The following is a 9,183-nucleotide window of genomic DNA, read 5'->3' on the forward strand; positions in this document are numbered from 1 at the left end:
TTCAATAAAGAGTTTAGTTTTTGTTTGGTAATGTTTGTTTTTGTTTAATTTTTGTGTTTGGAGAAATGTAGGGGTGTGGTCGATATAATACGTAAGTACCCTTTTTTCTTAGTTAGTAACCAATTGTAATTCATTATAATCATCCGTAAATGAAAAATTAGCGTTGGGGGCATAATGTTAGTTCTGTTACTCAACTACATCGTTTTATAACGTTCTAAGTTCATTCGAAAAAAGTTTAAGCGTTGGGGGCATATAACGTAATCTGACCCCAGAATCATGTTAATTTTTCAAATATTCTGTTGTCTGTGTTCTAGAACGGTTTTTTTTAATAACTAACAAAAATTGTTATATTTGAAGTAGTGCTATACAACTAATACAGTTCTTAAACGACTTTGTAATTTTTCAACTTGGTTTCACGAAACTGCCTCTGACTGCTAACTCATCGTTTGGTTTCACGTAAACGCAACCTTATTGTGTAGACCGTACTCTTCTGCTATCTATTGGCGGCAGGCGGAACTGTTTCAAACAGCCTAACTTGATAGAGGGCGTCTCATTCTATCTTTGCGCCATTACTCCGTGTATTATTTGTTTTATTCACTTGGGATGTTTTTCGAATTAGATAATTTATATCAGCTGTTCATTTAAACATTAATGATAACGTTTTATCTCTGCTGAGTAGAATTTATTTAAACGCTTACATTTACATTTTATTCATTAGTTTAAGTATTAAAATATCACTGAAATAGTACATGCCTATTTTTAAATTTATAATTTATACAACAAAACGTACTACGAGCATCAACATTTTGTGGATTTCCTTGGCATAGCTACATTATGAAAATTTGTTTTTATTTTATACCACGTAAATATTTATAAACAAATATAGTAATGCGATAAATGTCCCTGTAATAATAAACAGAGATTTTTTTACTATATTTTGAAATGAAATGCCAAAATAATGACAAATATCAATGGGCAAGATGTCAGTGACGGTACTCTGAGTAACTCAAAATTAATGTTATGCCCTTACAGCGACATTTCCCTTGTTATATTTGATAAATATGACTCCACTCTCCCTATCAACAGTGTTTTGCATGTTTCAAATGTTTTTTGGGCCAAAATTTCTTTGAATTTGTATACATGACTTAAAAAATATATTTTCCTTAAGGTTTTTGAATTTTTCGTATTAAAATTATCCTATATCCCAGTTGTACGTTGAGTTAATAAAATCCGCTAGTTCGTCGCAGACTATTTTTATGTTAAATTTAACATACATAATAATAGAAAAACATAATAACTGCTTATAGTACCACAAATTTCACAATACTACTTTATTCTTTTATTTCAGTCAGTAAAATGCATAAAATAACAGCATTGCATTGTTTTTAAGTATGGTAATAAATAATAATACTAATCTTTCGTGAAATGACTACAAGGGTATCAGCAGGTTGAAGGAAATGAACATTTTACAAAAAGTGCTTTGTCTTTATTATACTGATTATTAAAGCAATTTCCGCATAACCTCTAATTTGACCACCACTCTATGCGCCGCTGTCACTGATCTTCATTAATTGTTTGTGGTGACTGTGATACTGGCTGGGGATCTCAACACAATACCGCATTAGCACTAATTTGATAATCGTTCCACGAACCGCTACTATTGCTGTTCATTGTGTGATTGTGGTGTTTATTATACTGAATGGGGGGTTTCAACACAATAGCCGCATCTGCACTAGTTCAATTACTCTTTTAAGTGAGACTTTTAAACTCACGACTGCAAGATTAACGCAGATTCGTTTATAAATTTTCAGATAATAAACCAGTTATGCAGTGAATGTAGAGACGTTGGGATAACGCCTCCGAGGACCCCTATTTTTTGACATTGCGAGCAAAGTAGATAATATGAATAATATGACAATATGACAATATACAGGATAATAATAGGATAGGAAAAAGCTACAGGAAAAGCGCTTAACCAAATGACCTTTTTAAGCTACATTTAACGTAGCCATGGTAGGAAGGGATCACCTTCATTTTATTACAGTGTCTGGTATCTGACGCTGTCTCAGACTTGACTTCGGAATCTGCAGTCATATTCGTCTGAAGAGATCCAAAGAAAGGCGGCGACGAAGTAGCTCAAAACGAAACTTTACAACGTTTCGACATCAGAGGCACCTAGAGTACATGATATAGTGTAATATAGGTGAAGTGGCAGTCTCATTGTCTCATCAGGCACACTCAGCTCTCACACGAAGATGGGTTAATCGATGTCTGCATATTGTTGTAGCTCGTCTGATGTTTCTGCAAAGCTGATCTGGTGTGCTATATATTAGTCGCTCAACCTTGACCGCCATGATGATCGTCGCTCGCTGATTATCCTTACACATTTTCAAGAGTGATCTTCCAATTCTGCAGCTTAATTATTTGCGATTTTGAAAAATGTCTTGTTCAGAATCTGTGTTGCCTTTGGTCTCTAATAGTGTGCACTTTTCCTGCTTTAATGTAAAATAATTTAAAAAACTCTTACGGAATTAGTAAAAATCTTAATAACTTTAAAAATTTCTGTGTAATACAAAAATATTTGTTGCATACGTTATATTGTTTAGATTTGTACTATTAAAAGCTGGGTGTAGTTAAACGAACTTGAGGTTTCTTCTCCATAAAAACAATGTTAAACCGCATGCACTTTACTCATGCTCTTATCTTTGATCGTAGTGTTATGCGATTTCATTTTAAAGATATAATTGATACTCATTCAAACACTAATTACTTTTTCAAGTGTACAGTTTTTTAATATGTAACCGATAAGGCACAAGAAATTATTTGGATTCACGACGTTTGATTTTAATTATAGTATGTAAAATGGGATATCTTTCTAATTTTCTAAAAAAAAAAATAAAGTCGTACAGGATGGCCGCCAATACAGCTAACTCTGGAAATGCCGGTAACTTTTTCTTAGATGCCAAGGGATTTTCTCTGCTATTGCAAGCTTTTTTAAAAAAATTCATAAAAGTGTTGTTTGTTTTATTCCAAAAAGGGTAAAATATTTGTCCAAAAATGTACAATGTCATTGTTCGATCAAAACATTCTTTTCAGGGTTTTTGAGTCTTTTAAGGGTATAATCTGAAGATAAAAAATAAAAAATAGCCAAAATATAGCAAATATTATGTTCTTTTTGAATAAGTAATAAAATAAAAGCATAATATTAATTTACACAAACGTTTGTTCATTGTAAATAAATGCATTTTTGTGTTACTTTTAATTCAAATAATTTTTTGCATTATAAAGATTTAAAATACATACTCGTATTTACAACAATAGTGAGACAATATACACATTTCGCTTATTTCGGCACTTAAAGTCTCAAAGTGTGTCATCAAGAAATTAAAGTCTTAGATTTTTAGCAAACAATTTCAGACGTAAAGTCCAAAGTTTGTCCCCTCTAATCGACATAATATTCGCAGGGTGTTATAAATGTAATGACACCATTCACTTTTTCAATTTTTACAATCGTTTACGAATAAACTGAAAATACTTACTAATAATACAGTCATTAATATACATAAAACTAGTAATAGCTGTAATTCTTAATGAGCAGTTCAGGGGTTTATCTAAACACATTTAAATAAAAATGATGCCAATTATTGTGATGTAAATAGTAATGATAAATAGAAATAACAATACAAATATCATGCAGTTTTGTCTACACTATCGATTTTACAGCAAGTCGAAGACAGCCTCCCTTAAATTTATAGATAAAGGTCGTCGAAGTTACCATCTATAATAAAAATTAGGAAAATGCATCATCGCATTTCATTGCATTATTGGCCAACTTTAAACACTTGTTATTTATCTAGAAAAATACTGAATGTATACTAAAATCCCAAATTAAAGTTTTTAATTTTATTAACTCTATATATAACAATAATTTTTTTTCATTTCAAATGAACCATTATATTATTTTAGGCGCAGGTTTAATACATTTTTATTGGTAAAACTTTGCCTCCCCAAATATCCTCTGGATCAAGGCCTATACATAAATAACTGTCACTAAAATTGATTGGGGCCTTGCAAGAGAATCAAATTACAAAAAGTTTAAAAGATAATTTTGAACTCTTCAATCTGTTACAGGTCACATGGTTAGACAAACAATATTAATATTTACTGTTCACTTCATACTTTTTGGGTTGAGAAAATGGACCTTCAGCCTTCAGCTCACGGACACAAACAAGTGCTGCTATCTCACGGCCGTTGTACGAACTCTTTAAATACGAGTATCAAGAAGTGCGTTAAAATGTAGTGAGTGAACCATACAGTGCTGATCTCTACTGGACAACGTCCGAACCTTTTCAAACAGAACTGTAAACGGAGAACGTAATATAGGCCTATGTTTATTTAAGAAGAAATAACCTAGTGCACTATTTCATTTTGAAATTTAATTTCATGGTTTGCACGTGATCTAATATCTAAGACATCTTTAAACACAGTTAATCCTCTAGAATTTAGGAATCTAGTTTTCCAATTCTTATTTAAATTTATATGGAAGAACATTTAGTATAGGCAATGATTGTAAATTGAGTACTTGTAGGTTATGTTTCTGCTAATGACTAGCCACATACTATTGATATGGGACGTAAAGTAAATTTAAAACAGATGTTCTTACGTTCTTATGTTCATAACTAGAACACTTACGAGTAATACTGTATTTACAACTGCAGATCTACTACCTACACAAAACGTTTCTAAAATAATTTGCGTAAAACCATTAATTATATTAATACATATTTTAATTATGTTAACCGAAGGTGAAAACATTTGAACAGCTGTGTGTATTCCGTGTGGATCACATTATTTTGATCGTCAAAGTTTATTATTAAAATACTGCCAAATCGAGGTGAATGTCTCTTTCTGTGAATTGTAATTTACTGATTGTGGGTGAGCAAGGTTTACTCAAACATTTCCGTACGGTATCTTAAATGTAAGTGTCCTAAACATGCATTATTACAGATATAAGAGATATAATTTAGGAAATATATTATGATTTAATATCTAAAATCAGTGAGTAAATAGAGGAAAGCCGAACTAAAACGTGGACTACTTCACACAAATGCTGCCAAGAAAAAACATACAGTACTTATCGAGCCGAGCATTCGCTGAAGAAATGAGGCCGACACGTAGAACATAGGAGTATATGTGACTAAACGTGCCAAGTACTAGTGAAACACTTATCTTGAGAACGGGCGTAGATTGGCAGTTTATGTAGCGTGTTTATCTATAATTATCATAGCTTAATCTGAGTTGATGATTTTTTTAAATAAATACAGCTTTTCTGCTATAAATAATTAGGTTTCAGCAGAACATACAAGACACGAAACCTGTCATCCTTTCATGAAGTGATTGCTCCAAAATTACATTTCTAAAATCCATAGTGTTTCAGATTTCAGTTAATATTAAAATGTAACAGTAATCGAAGATTTCTAATTATACCACTGTTTCATCCTCCACCATATATAATTTTAGAGATCTTTTTAACTAAGTGTCAACACTATAGTTATTTAATTTACTTGATATTCTACTTGTTAGCATTATATAAATCTAACTATAACCTTTGATACCGAACGTATATAACATTACTATAGATACATTATACAATGGTCGGGAACCATATATTTATATTATTCATTGTTAACACATTTCTTCACCGAGGACCACGGTGACTAATGCTGATATATGCACCACTCACTGTAATCTTTACAGCCAAAGCGTTTATACAAAATATAATAAAATCCAGATTTCTGTGTGTAATGGTTGTGTTTAACCAATAAACTTGTAAATTAAAATATTAAATATGGCGACAAAAGTTTTTTTTTACGCGAGAATGAATTATGGGACCTAATAAACAATCTCAAATCAACATATACATTACATTTTAACTTTTAAAAGACGAACCAGTCATAGAGGAAAGTACCGCAGTAAATCAACCCATAATGAGATTGCCTGCCTGGCCGCAACAACAAGCGGATTTGTGTGACCGCAACTAGTGTAACAAGAGTCCAGTGGGCTGCCAACATGATTTAGCCAGTACCCGGAAAATTGCGGCCACTGGGCAACACGGAAAGGATTTCGATGTACTTCTAACTTTTCTTGATAATATTTGATAGAATACCACTTAATCAACGGAGTTTCAATGTTCTTTACATGAACTAATAATGTTCAACGTCACTGTACCGATTTAAGGGCGCAAGAATCAACATACGTTACCTGCGTTATTGTAGATATTGGCTATATGTAGGCCAGCAGTCAGCACCTGAGCCTCATTCACTGATTGGGCGCTGTCTGACGCACTGGCTGGAAGAACTGGTTCACCTTTAAGCAAATGTAAAAACAATACTATATACAATAATAATTGTTGCAACTGAACTGTAAACAATAAATAAAAAACAGATCATAATAGGTCACAACGTGCTTAAATTAGGATGAGCTGAGCACATTGAGTCAGAACTCACCATACGGGGCTCATGTAATTTTAGGTATTCTGTTATCGTATGCGTTTAAAGTAAATGATGTAATTTCATGGAATCCGTACTGAATCACCACCAAGCAACGTGAAGTCCCCTGCCCCGGTTATGTGACGAAAGAGAATTATGGAGTAAGGATGCGCTTATTCTTTCTATGGCAGGTTGCGTCATAGAATAATCAGGTTGGCTCTTTGATGTCATTGTAATACATGTGACACAATCATAATACAAGTGTCACAGAATCTGCTAGTTCTAACTTTACACATACTTGAAAAAGCTTCAAAGAATCTGTGAGTCCAATAATGTTCATTGCGAGGCCTCCAATGACTCATTTATGGATTTGAAAAAAAATATTCTGTAACACTTAACTGTGTTACTAAGAGTACACAATGTACAATCCTTCACTGTAGAGTAGACTAACTAAGATGAAAGTGGTGATCACATAAACACACTTAACTGTGTTACTAAGAGTACACAATGGACAATCCTTCACTGTATAGTAGACTAACTAAGATGAAAGTGGTGATCACATAAACACACTTAACTGTGTTACTAAGAGTACACAATGTACAATCCTTCACTGTAGAGTACACTAACTAAGATGAAAGTGGTGATCACATAAACACACTTAACTGTGTTACTAAGAGTACACAATGTACAATCCTTCACTGTAGAGTAGACTAACTAAGATGAAAGTGGTGATCACATAAACACACTTAACTGTGTTACTAAGAGTACACAATTTACAATCCTTCACTGTAGAGTAGACGAACTAAGATGAAAGTGGTGATCACATAAACACACTTAACTGTGTTACTAAGAGTAGCTACACAATGTACAATCCTTCACTGTAGAGTAGACGAACTAAGATGAAAGTGGTGATCACATAAACACACTTAACTGTGTTACTAAGAGTACACAATGCACAATCTATCACTGTAGAGTAGACTAACTAAGAAGTAAGTGGTGATCACACAAACCCACTTAACATTTTTGTGTTAAACCGGGAGGATGCTTATGGTATCAAAACTATTGATATTAGGTACAAGTACATTTATCGATATGGCGAGATTTTCTGTGTCAAGAATGTCGTGTGTTAATAATAAACCTAAGATTTATTTGGCAGTCTCATGACCTTTTATCTGTGTTACTAAGAGTACACAATGCACAATCCTTCACTGTAGAGTAGACTAACTAAAATGCAAGTGGTGATCACACAAACACACTAACTGTGTTACTAAGAGTACACAATGCACAATCATTCACTGTAGAGTAGACTAACTAAGAAGTAAGTGGACGTCACATAATCACTATGTAACTATTTTACTAAGAGTACACAACCCACAATCCTTCACTGTAGAGCAGACTAACTAGGATGTAATTGGTGATCACACAAACCCACTTAACATTTTTGTGTTAAACCGGGAGGATGCTTATGGTATCAAAACTATTGATATTAGGTACAAGTACATTTATCGATATGGCGAGATTTTCTGTGTCAAGAATGTCGTGTGTTAATAATAAACCTAAGATTTATTTGGCAGTCTCATGACCTTTTATCTGTGTTACTAAGAGTACACAATGCACAGTCCTTCACTGTAGAGTAGACTAATTAAGTTGTAAGTGGTGATCACACAAACACACCTAATCATTTTACTAAGAGTACACAATGCTCAATCCTTTACTGTAGACTAACTAAGAAGTAAGTGGACGTCACACAATCCTATGTAACTATTTTACTAAGAGTACACAACCCACAATCCTTCACTGTAGAGCAGACTAACTAGGATGTAATTGGTGATCCCACCTAACCCATTTACCTGTTTTACTAAGAGTACACAATGCACAGTCCTTCACTGTAGAGTAGACTAATTAAGTTGTAAGTGGTGATCAGACAAACACATTTAATCATTTTACTAAGAGCACACAATGCTCAATCCTTTACTGTAGACTAACTAAGAAGTAAGTGGACGTCACACAATCCTACGTAAATATTTTACTAAGAGTACACAATGCATAATCCTTCACTGTAAAGTAAACTGTGTAAGGAGGTCACACAATTGAAGGCGGTAAGATACAATAAGCACATAACTTGCAACAAAGATCCCTTTATAACGAAAAATTCCGTTGGTAAAGGAAGATATGAGGGTACGTACTGAAACGCACAGATATAAAAGTTAACTGTATTTCTAGTGAAATTGAATATGGAAATGATTCATGAGACTCGAAATCAAATTAAAGTGGTAAATTACAAGTCTTGTAGAGCTACAGCCTATAGCAGCTCACTCTGCAATTCGATTTTATTACTCGACATGTTTGCTTAAGCCTCCGGTACGTTAAACATACATATATGAGGCCCAACTGTAGTTGTAGTAACGTTGAATAACAATATGTTTTTATGAGACTCGGAATCAAATTAAAGCGGTAAATTACAAGTCTTGTAGAGCTACAGCCTATAGCAGCTCACTCTGCAATCCGATTTTATTACTCGACATGTCTGCTTAAGCCTCCGATACGTTAAACATACATATACGAGGCCCAACTGTAGTTGTAGTAACGTTGAATAACAATATGTTTTTATGAGACTCGGAATCAAATTAAAGCGGTAAATTACAAGTCTTGTAGAGCTACAGCCTATAGCAGCTCACTCTGCAATCCGATTTTA

Source organism: Homalodisca vitripennis, chromosome 3 (assembly GCF_021130785.1).
Source record: "Homalodisca vitripennis isolate AUS2020 chromosome 3, UT_GWSS_2.1, whole genome shotgun sequence".
NCBI lineage: Eukaryota > Metazoa > Arthropoda > Insecta > Hemiptera > Cicadellidae > Homalodisca > Homalodisca vitripennis.